General features: G+C 52.0%; 1 pseudogene; it reads right to left on the bottom strand.

The window, feature by feature from the left end:
- Positions 1-638: 638 nt before the first annotated feature.
- On the bottom strand, positions 639-4278 carry LOC144175576 (uncharacterized; annotated as a pseudogene).
- Positions 4279-11887: the final 7609 nt, after the last annotated feature.

Consider the following 11887-nt stretch of genomic DNA (forward strand, 5'->3'; position numbering starts at 1 on the left):
TGAGACCACAGAACATTTGCTGTGGACGTGCCCTTCATTGGAAGCAGCCAAAACACGACACCTTCGAGCACAGGCCTCCACGCTGGCAGACCACCTGACCTACATCGGTGGATATAGCGACCCCGCCACCGCTCCCTCCTTGCGCTTCTTCGCGAAACGGGAGTCTACGTTTATGCCATCGGGTATACTATCGCAATTAAAAAAACTTTTTGGTTATGTGTTTCCGGATATCTAAGGCCTTGAGTTGTACTACCAGAGAGTGAGCGAGAGAGAGCTAACCAAACCAAACTATTGTGAGGTTTATTGACAGGAATTTTGGAAGGTCGCGAAGCCTTCAGTATCTTGTTCAAGAGGCGAAGTGAAAGGTTCCGGGGCCGGTCTCACACGCTGCACTGTCGGTGCGGCTGCTTACCCTTGATCCAAGCAGTACATACCCTCTTGTCGTAGGTTGTCTTCCTTAGCCCATATACTAACCATGAAGGGCACATACTCATTTAAGGGATTGCTTCATTGACACATTACAATGCCTTTGCATCTGGATAGACCAGATGATAAAGGATTGGATTGGATTGGAGTAAACTTTATTTGTGCCTGCAGATCGGCGTTTTCGTGCGCCGTGACGCGGGCCCGGCGTCGTCCTAGGGGTTAGCCGTTACTCGGCCGAGCCATCCGCTCGCCGTTGACGGCTCGCGAGTCTCGTGCCTTTCGAGCGCCCTCAGGACCTGCTGGACAGACCAGAGTTGATGTTCACGGTCGTAGCTCTTCGCGGCTTCTTCCAGCCGCGTAGGGATGGTTCTCGATGCCGCTTCCTCCGGTTGTTTTGAGCAGTCCCACGGGATATGGTACTGGTCGGCCGTCTCCCTACGGCACACCTTGCACCTGTCGGTCAGGTACGCTTCTGGGTACATACGATGCATCAAGGCCGGGTAGGGTAGCGACCCGGTCTGTAGCTGTCTTAGAAGTACGGCCTCCGCCCGGCTCAGCCCCGTGTGCGGGGTTGGGAGAGCTCTGCGAGCCAGGCGGTAGGCCTTCGTGATCTCGCCGTAGTCCGTCCTGCGGTCTTTGGCTCCGAACCACGCGGGACGGTCGGTCGCGGGGGCGCGGTTGGTTAGAGCTCGTGCCGCCACGTGTGCCGTCTCGTTGTGGTTCGCGTTTCTCGCCGACGCGCACTCGCCCGCATGCGCCGGGAACCACTTGATCCTCACTCTTGTTTCTTGCAATTTGAATCCGCGCAGCACCCGCGCAGCCTCTTCACAGATGCGTTCCTTGGCGTAGTTGCGCACCGCCGTTCTCGAATCGCTCAGCACCGTGCGGCAGTCTCTGTCGGCGATGGCCAGGGCGATGGCAACCTCCTCCGCGCATTCCGCCTTGGTGCATCTGACGGTCGCCGCCGTCCTCACGGCACCCGTGGACGCTTCGATGACAGCTGCGACGAAGGCTATTCGTTGATATTCGGCCGCGTCCACGTACCGCGCGTGTCCGTCTTTGGCGTGTAGGTCGATGAGGGCCTTGGCTCTCGCATTCCTTCTTCCCTTGTTGTATTCCGGGTTCATGTTTCTCGGTAAGGGGTCTACCCTGATTTTGCTCCGGATCTCGTCGGGGATGGAGAGTTTGGCATTCTCCTCGTCCTGACGTCCGAGACCCAGGTCTTCGAGTATCTTCCTCCCGGCCTTGGTTGTTGACAGGCGCTCGAGCTGAGCCGTTTGTTGCGCCTCCGCAATCTCTTCAAGAGTATTGTGTACCCCTAGCTTCAAGAATTGGAGCGTGCTCGTGGACTCCAACAAGCCGAGCGCCGACTTGTATGCTTTACGGATGATGGCGTTGATCTTGTTTCGTTCGTGTTGCAACCAGTTGTGGTAGGCCGCTACGTTCGCAATGTGGCTGACGACGAAGGACTGGACGAGCCTGATCAGGCTGTCCTCCTTCATGCCGGCTTTGCGGGACGTGATTCTCCTGACGAGACGCATCGCGTCAGCCGCCTTGGCGGTGAGACGGGCGGAGGTCTCGCCGTTTTTCTGTGCTTCTCGATGACCATGCCCAGGACTCTGATCCTGCTGACCTCGGGGATCGTCTGCCTGGACCACGTTACGATCTTGATGTTCTCGTGCTCTCCCCGCTGTCTGTTTTTGGTGTTGCCTCTTCGTGGTGGTAATATCAGGAGCTCCGACTTACTTGGCGAGCAGACTAGGCCGGAGCCGTCGAGATGGTCTTCGATGGCGTCGACGGCCTCCTGCAGCTTGGCCTCGATCTGGGAGTCGCTGCCGCCGGTCGTCCATATCATTATGTTGTCGGCGTAGATGGTGTGCCGGACCCCCACTTTCGCGAGCCTGTCGGCCACTCCTATCACTACCAAGTTGAACAGTAGCGGCGAGATCACGGACCCTTGCGGTGTGCCGGTGCTCCCGAGCTTCTTGTCTTGAAGTTGTATGTCGCCAGCCCGCAGCTCGGAGGTCCTGTCCGTCAGGAAGTCCTTGATGTAACTGTAACTCCTTTCGCCCATGTTGAGCTTGGAGAATTGGGGCAGAATCGCCAAGTGTTTCACTTTATCCAAAGCTCTCTGCAGGTCGAGCCCCAGGATGGTCTTGTCTCGCGATATGCCGGTGTCGTCCACGATTTCGTTCTTGAGCTGCAGCATCGCGTTTTGTGTGCTCAGGCGCTGTCTGAAGCCAATCATCGTGGCGGGGTACAGTCCTTCCCTGTCCAGGTAGTCCTGCCACCGGTTCATCAAAACGTGCTCCAGCATCTTGCCCACGCAAGACGTTAGCGAAATGGGCCGGAGGTTGTCCGTGCCGGGTGGCTTACCCGGCTTGGGGATCAGGATGGTTTTGGCCTTCTGGCCTTCTTCCAATGCTGCGGCAGCGCCCCCGTTTTCCAGCATTTGTTGTAGTAGCCCGTTAGGCTTTCGACGGATTTGTCGTCGAGGTTCTTCAGTGCCTTGTTGGTGATGCGGTCCGGTCCGGCTGCCGACCTGCTGTTGAGGTCCTGCAGCACCGTGCGAACCTCTTCTACGTCGATGTCTCTGTCGAGGCGTTCGTTGGGTAGCCCCCCGTACGGCCCGTGGTGCTCCGTGGACGTAGTCGGCAGGTATCTGTCGCTGATGCGGTTCATCACCGTGTCGGCTCCGTGTTTCGTGACTTCCCGATGGATGAGTTTCGCCAGTCGGTCCCTCTGGTGCGACTTAGACTTAGTTTCGTCGAGCAGATGCTTAAGCAAGTTCCATGTTTTCCCATTATGCATCTGGCTATCGGCGGCGTTGCATATCTCGTTCCACTGCTGCGCGCATAGCATGCGACAGTGTTCCTCGATTGCTTTGTTGAGTTCTGCGACTTTTTTCCGTAGCCTACGATTCAGGCGTTGCTTTTTCCATCTGTTGAGAATGGACTGCTTGGCCTCGATGAGGTGGGCAAGCCGGCTTACCATTCTGTTCGTTTCAAGGTATGTTTCTATGCTCTTGGTTGAGTTCCGAACGTCTTGTAGAACCTTGTTGGTCCACATTTCGATGTCATTGATTTCTGTGTTTTCTTTCTCCTCCTGATTTCTGGTGTCTCTGAAAGCGGTCCAATCAATCCACGTATGTTTCCTTACGTTATTACTGTTTTGCTACGGTACGACGATTTCCACAATCATACGGTCGCTGCCGAGGTCCACCCCCGTGTTCCTCCACGTGATCGTGATCGGTTCATTGTTCTTGACGAACGTTAGGTCGGGAGTGGTATCTCGGGAAACGGAGTTACCAAGTCTTGTTGGGTGAGCCGGGTCGGTTATGAGGACATAGCCGAGTTCCGCCTCGTCTTGGGATAGGTTTCTGCCTTTCGCATTGCTTTTGACGTAGCCCTACGCCGTATCCACCGCGTTAAAGTCACCGCACGCAATCAGCGTGCTCTGGCCGGCCATCGTGTTTGCCTTGTGAAGAATGGATTTGAACTTCTGCAAACTCTGCGATGGATTACTGTAGATGTTCAAAATGAAGATGCTGTTTCTTCTTTGCTTGGTCGGTATGAGTTCGGTGAGCGCGTGTTCGATCTTCACGTTGCTTAGCCGGTGTTCAACGAAGGCGAATCCCTTCCTGACCAGGGTGCACAGGCCTCTGCCATCGGGCGGGCCCGCGTGCACCCTGTAGACTGGAAGGGACGGCTTGTCCGTTAGCGTTTCTTGAAGTAGAAGCACGTGGGACTGGTGCGCGCCGTGCACAATGTGTTGCTGGAGCACTGCCCTCTTCTTGACTAAGCCGCGGCAGTTCCACGGCCACACTGTTATGCCTGCGGAGTTGGTGGCCATAGTTGTCCTAGTCGGAATTCTCCGGGTTGCGGCACTTGGTTGACTGGCTGCTGTAGGGGAGCGAACGTTGGGTGGCTTAGTAGCACGCTTCTTTCCAGATTGTTGAGTCTGGTGACGTTCTCCGTTTGAAAGCCGTCTATGGCGTCCTTCATCGACTTGATCATACCCTCCAGGCTGTTGAGTTTGGCCTCGACGTTGTTGTTGCTGCTGCCGAGGCTGCAGTCGCTCACGTTGCTCTTGGTCTTGCGCAATTCAACGGCCCTCTTCTTCGGTGCCGGTTCCTTGTCTTCAGCGGCCGTAGTTTCTTCGCCCTTGTTGTTGCCGCTCGGGTTCAATCTTTGCTGTTCGACGTTGCGGAGAGTGTTGCGGATCTCCGCGATTTCCTTGGTGAGGTTGTTGATGGTGGCTCACAGGGCCGCGTTCTCCTGTCTTAGGGCCTTGTTGATATCTCGTTCCTTGGTTGAAGCTTTGTCATCTTTCTTGGTGTTGTCGCTCGGACTGGTTTTCATAACACCTCGCGCAGTGTCGGCCCAACTGACTCTCTCGCGCGACGGTGATCTTTGGGTTCCCATTTTTCGCGCGTCTCTGCTCTGGCTCCTGAAACTGCGATCTCTCTACGGTGCGCGGTTTCTCGATGGCGTCCTTGACTTGCGCGCAGCTGGCTGGTCTAGTGGCGGGAAGTCGCTCTCCGACGGGAGCTGGTTGCTGACCTTTCGGCGCTCCCACTGCCGCTTGCGGACGACGTACGGTACCTTGAATTTCGCTTTACAATCTCTTGCAGCGATTGGGTGAGCGCCACAGCACAGTTTGCATTTGGGGGGTGCAGTTGTGGTCTTCTTTGGGGTTTTCTTCGCCGGAGCCCCTGCAGATCCTGATGATGATGGTTGGATGTTTATGGCGCAAGGCCCACTGCCCCTGCAGATCCTGCTGGTTGGCTTCGGGCACACGTCCTTGCGGTTCCCGACCCTGCCGCACTGGTGGCAGACGTCAATTTGCTGTCTGTACAGGTGGCATGGTATGAGCGTGACGCCGTATCGGACAAAGTTCGGTACCTCGGGTGGGTTTCTGTGGTTGACGATGTTTCGGTCCAGTTGTTCGGCGCTCGCATCGACAGGGATTCCTCTGATTACGCTCTTCACGCTGTCGTACGGCGCCGTGCGGTACGCGCTGACTTCAAAGGTCTTGTCTTGAATGTTGATCGTTTGCAGACTTGCGTAGCGAACGGCGTTTTCCTCCTTGGACGTGCTGACTACCGTTATGTTTTGTTGCGCGTTCGGGCAGATGGTATCCGATGCGCTTTGTTCAGTCGTAATCTTCGCCGCGGCAAGAATGGCCGTGGCGACGGTCGTGGTGCCACTCTTGGTGATGTCAAGTCCCCCTCGTGGCCTGATCACGATTTTGCTTTCCTGCAGTGGCATGGCTGGCATTCTCGCTGCCTTGATGACCGAGGCTCGAATGTTCTTGTTGTCTTTCGCTTTCTTGTTGACATGGTTGTTGGAGCCGGGGAGCTTCGCGACAAGGTCTCGTTGACGGAGTCTCGACATGCGTTCCCCCGCGAGCGTCCAGCCGGCGTCGCTGTGGAATTCCTCGGGTGAAATGTCTTCGCCTTGAACTTCGATGCACATTTGGGAGTCGGAGATCATTGCCCGAGGGGAAGTATCCACCATCTCGGGGCTGAACGGTGGCCGCCGAGGCGGCGAGCCGCGGCAGGTGCGACGGCGACGAGGCCTAGCGCTCGTAGAACACGCCGAGGCTTAGCGGCCCCTAGAACTGCTAGAACGGCGGTGGTAGCAAATGTCCGATAATTCGGCGAAGAAGGCGTAGCTTTGGGAACTTTTAGTATCCGTCGGTGCCCCTTGACTTCTCGAACATGTTCAGCCAAAGAAAACGTCGATTAGAAGCAAATAGCACTGCGAAATTAATTATAAATGATGGAACCGACGTGAACGCGTCCGCTCGCTTCGGCTATCGCAGCGCCCCCCTCTGCTAAAGGAGATCTTCGCCCTAGACGTAGATTCGCTGTCTCAAGGCCAACCACACAAGAAGGAATGGGCGTTGCCTCTCCCCTTCCTCGTACCCACCCACTGCACAGGATGCCTACAAGAAAGGATTGGAGGCTGAAACGTTCACACGGTTACCGATAACTAGTGACCGGAGCTTTAGGGAAGAAAATTCAAGGTTCTAGGTGCCTCTAGTACGCCCTGAAAAGTGTTATTTAGACATATGAAGGCGTCAAAAATTTCAGTTTACGCATATATAGGCCCAAGTCGTATTTATTTCAGCAGAGTATCTAAGAAACAGTTTCGTCGCTAGTAATGGAAACAGCGGAGAAATCTTAAGCGTTGGTAAAGTAACTTCATTTTCTTCGTGAAAATCGCCATAGAAGAGTTGTCATTTACGCAGATGTACGTGACATTTGGGTCATTCGGCAATGAAGAACGGTTTAAATTGATTGATTGATTGATTGATTGATTGCTTGATTGATTGATTGATTGATTGATTGATTGATTGATTGATTGATTGATTGATTGATTGATTGATTGATTGATTGATTGATTGATTGATTGATTGATTGATTGTAGGGTTTACGCACTGACGCAACGCAGGGGATGAGGCACGCCGTAGTGGAGGGTTCCGGATTAATTTGGACCGTGCGCCGAAATCTCGTACACACGGGCGTTTTTTCTTTTCGCCTCCATCAGAAAAGCGGCCGCCGTGGCCGGGAATTGTACCCGCGACCTCGTGCTTAGCAGCGCAACGCCTTAGCCACTGAGCCACCGTGGCGGGTAAGAACGGCTTAAAAGCCTTAGCAAAACAACCGTGACAGCGTTTTAGTCCATTCTGTTGTACCTCCGTACAGTCGATATTCGTGTGCAAAAAAAAGATACTCAACGTCCACTAAGTCGGTTGGCGGAGCGTACTTGCACTTTGGAAAGCTACATGATCTATTTTCATTTTGAATACCAATGTTTGCCGCTCGGAACCTTTTAAATTTATTTTAGTACAAATTGTCCCGAAACTTTCGATGATATCTTTGAGACAGATTCAAGATTCGGAATGGCTTTGTAAGCAACCGCTTCTTCTGGGATGGTGGCGGACTTGCCCCCTACCTTCTAAATGAGCTCAGCATTCTTATCTAGAGCGGTGCCTAAATTTTCCGCTACTGAATGCTTTCTCCTCAGAATGTGATATAAGAACACGAATGTTTTAAGTCATTTTCATGTGTAGTTTGGTATAGAATAGTCTGGCCTGCCACGCTCTTGTCTGCTGCAGCGCTGTGAATAATCCAGAAGTGTTTGTTGTAAAAGTCTTGCATCCTCTCCCGTGTTACCAAGGGGCAAAACAGGCTTCGGGGGAAGGCGGCAATCGCTAACTGCCCCTCGACAACACTGATGAATCGCAGGGATAGCTAAGTAAAGGGTAATTATGTCGCATAAAAAAGTAAAGGGAGCTCACACTAACGCATAAGACTTGAAGGTAGCTAAGCTTCACGCAACCTTCACGACCATCAAGAAGGTTTAAGTCCACGCTTGCAGCCGATTTGCTTCTCCTTCGCTGCCGCAACGACCGTTATTTCATCATTATTGGTATAAGTGTGTGGTTCTGTCAATTGTTTGGAAGTGATCATTATTGAACATTATCTTGGAGAGGCGTACGCTACGACGTGTCTTTCTGGTTCCGAGCGAGTGTTGCCACGATTACAGCGAACGCAGGAATCTTTCACGTTCCGAGCAAGTGCTGCCCCGATTACAGCGAAGGCAGGAGTCTTTCTCGTTCCGAGCAAGTGTTGCCACGATTACGGCGAACACTGAAGTTTTTTTTTTCGTTTTTGGGGGGGAGGGGGGGTGGGGGAAGGGGTCCCATCGTGGCAAATCGGGCTAAGTGGGTATGCTTGGATTGCAAACGTGCACCTGCCGCGCTAGCTCAGTGGATAAGGCGTCGTGCTACTGTACCCAAAACAAGAGTTCGATTCCGGCTGGGGCGGCTGTTTTTCTGGTGAAGGAGAGAAACAAAACGCCGGTGTGTACGAGATTCTGGCGCACGTTAAAGATGCCCAGGTGGTCAAAATTAAACCGGAGATTTCCACTACAGCGCGCCTCATCGCCTCTGAAGCGCCGGCGCGTTAAACCCTGTAAACCTTGCAAACGTGCACCGGGGAGGCTGGGTGGTCGCCCTGAGGCACGCACAAACGAGCGCGTGGCATTTGCTTGGTTTTTGTAACTGCTGGTCAGTCGTCGTGGGGCAGGCATACACGAAAGCTATTCATTTTCTTGGTCTTGTTAAGGGCTTAGTGGTCGCCACGAAGCCCGCGCTTACGTGCGCGCGCTCGGCAATTCCTTGGTATTTTTAACTGCCGACACGAAAAATTACGATTTGCTAAACAGCCTCGCTGTTAAAAATGTGCCATTCTGTCCTGCAGAATTGGATGGCCAGTAACTGCTGGAAATAACCCCACTCAGTGGCTATGCACTTGATAAGGATTACTAACATTATACAGCACGCCAGATTATTTTCAGTTAACCCTGAGAGCTAGATTGTTGAACGACATTGAAAGTTACCCGGCACGGATTATTCTTCAGTAGTACTACGTCATCTGCGTACATCGGACTATTCTGCAGTAGTACAACGTCATCTGCGTACATCATCTCTAGAATTTGTTATACTAAAAGTGGTTCACTCCTACGGTAAGGTAAGCCGAAACCAATTTTACCATATTCCAGTAATCCTCACACTGCTCTAACTGAAATAGTTATTGTTGATGGAGTGACTGTTATCTATGCAGTAATATTATCATTGTTATCATAGTCACTCGTGTCAACCTTCAATAAATGCACACAGTACCTTTCTAGTTATATCTCCTGCCAATGTGTTTCGCACATGGTTACCTCCATTCATTTTCCCGGGGGTGGGGGGGGGAGGCTCGGCAACTCTAAAGAAATGTCAGCTGCAGTGGCATTGGTAATGACACTGGGGTTTAGGGGGGGGGGGGGAGGGGGCAGGGTGCAGCATCTCCGGGAAGGAGGCAAAGCCCCCCTCCAGAAAACTCCGGAGGGGGCTCGGGTCCCCGAGCCCCTCCGTAGTCTTCGCCTTTGGTTGCTTCTATATATTCTCCGGAGAATCTTTTAAAGCGTGAGCTACACTAGTCGAGATTGAGCAGTTTCGGGTGGCTCCTGTGGAGCCGTGCTACGCAGGCGGGAGGAGCAGTGACGTCAAACGGCATACAGCTGGCACGCCGGACCCGCCGCCGACGCGTGCGCCTCGTCGGTCTGCGCCTCGCCGGTCTGCGCATTCCAGAGCGTTGACGTCGTAGCAGCGGCAGACGCCCCAGCTGCGTCGGTGCCATAGAGGCGGCAGCGTGTTACTACACTGACCACTGAGCCGTCTTTGTGACAATAGAGAACCGACCAGACGTTGAGCAAAAATAAATACAAGTGTCTCATGATGCGTATACCGTGTGTGTGTCATTGAAGCAGCAGTAAGCAGGATAATCAAGCTAATCGTAGACAACCAGGAAAGCTAAGAATAACCAGCTGAACCTTAGCTTACGCTATGTATGTCCTGGCATAGTCGAGCTAAGCCAGTGCTAATTTTTTTAAAATTCGTGATATGTTTGATATTTCCGCTTTAACCTTCCGCTTCCGTATTGCTACTGTTCGAGTATTCTAGTTCCATCCAAAAGAATCTAATTCTGGGTCAGTGGTTGGATTTAACCAAAGAGCTGTGGGTACAATCAGGACGCGAGCATGAGGTCCATCGTAATATCGACGAAATGCAATTTGCTGGACGCCCCTTAATTCAGCCATCCACCAGGTGACGCTGTCTACACTTCACCTCTGTTATGCGTCTAAGAGATGACGCATTTGAGAGATGACGCTGCTAGCAGACTTTATTCTCATCAAGAAAGTGTTTATATAATGAATGATAGATAGAACTCAGCTAGACAGTCAGTTAGGTGCGATGCGTTCGGCCGTGGAGACAGTAAGTGGGATCGGAACAAAGCAGAATGTGTGTGTGAGTATGATAGCGGGTGTGAGTGTGCGGGGGGAGGTGAATGGTTCGTCGGGTGGGATGGTGGGTGTGTGCGTGCGTGCGTGCATGCGTGATCGTGCGCGCGGGATACATGCATCCGTTAAACATTTTACAAGGAGCGGGAATTACTCAGCCCCTCCAACGTGCAGCACTATTCCAGGGGCGTGTTTGGCACATGCTTGTTCGTGCTAAACACTATTCGTTGACCTTGTACACAGTACTTCCAAACCTTCGCCAGCGTTCTTACTTTCTCGTGATTCCTTTTCTTCACCAACATTTTGCCTTGTTCTCTATATATTCCGAGCGCTTGGACCCTACGATCTGTTCTGATTTCCCGTCATAAAGTGGGAAGATCACGTGCGGCAAAAAGTTTCCTTTTCTGTAATAAAAAGCGAAAATCCCCCTTTCTCTACCACGCATAGCCGCAGCGCTGCACCGTCATGTGTAGGTCGAATTCCAGGCAAAAAACTGAAGCAACACCATCCTCACAGCAAAGGTATAGCTTCTTCCCCAAAATTGTTCCTTTTCACGCCAAAGAGTTCGAAGCAAACAGAACCGCCACGCGAAAAAAGTACACAGCACTTGAAAACCAATGTGCCCGTGCCAAATATTCATTAGCATCGGATCGCATTGGCGAGAGAAGGACGTGTCACTCTTTTGCTTAATGTTTCGCGTACTTTGATTACAACAAATTGATATTTCGGATAACACTATTACCTCGCCACTTCGGCCCTGCGAAACTGGATGACCAGTGAAGCTTTTGAGGACATGCATTGACGTTACAAAAACTTTTGGAGGAAAGTGCAAGAAACTTTTATTTCTGTTCAGCATCGACGACTCTCAACCGTAAGAACGATAGACACACACGCATACACCTTTATTCCGACTACACTGATCTGGATATTTGGCTGCACTGAAATGGTAACTAATTTACTCCAATTGGATATCCATGTGATGAGACGTAATAAGGTTGAGGGCAATTCACTTATGGAACGGCGTACGACTTTGGCGGTGACCGCACCTAAATTGCACACACACCAGTAAAACCTTTTTCAAACGCGGCGCGCTTGGTCGCCTCATCAAGCCCACATTACGGCACGCACTACGTCATAGGTTAAGCTACATAGCTCCGACGCTAAGGCGATACGCGTTTGCCGTGGCTATGTGCGTTTGTTGCTGCCTCTTCCACTCTTACTTCACTCTTGCATTTTCACTTTTAATGCAAAACTTTACTACTTTCGTACAGCGATTTCGCGGCGGATGCGCAAGGTGACCTTTTGACCTTTTACTGTTGACCTTTTCATCCGCCAGGCGAATGTGGCGGAAATTTTCCGTGCTGAGCAACATCTATGCAATTAAGTTTGTCCATTACGACAAGAGCGCCGCTTCCCATCAGTACCAACTGTCCATTTAGGAGATTTCCCCCTGTCGTCCTTTTTGTGACCGACTGTCGTATTACACATATTTATATCGTGCATGCTTGCTATATATGACATTGAGGAAAATATTGCCATAAAAGCGTTTTCGTTAGCTTGTTGCATTCGATAAAGGCTTGGACCTCGCTCGGGGTGGCTATTCT

Source organism: Haemaphysalis longicornis, unplaced genomic scaffold (genome assembly GCF_048455015.1).
Source record: "Haemaphysalis longicornis isolate Haplotype H1 unplaced genomic scaffold, Haemaphysalis longicornis Haplotype H1 scaffold_3, whole genome shotgun sequence".
Classification (NCBI taxonomy): Eukaryota; Metazoa; Arthropoda; class Arachnida; order Ixodida; family Ixodidae; genus Haemaphysalis; species Haemaphysalis longicornis.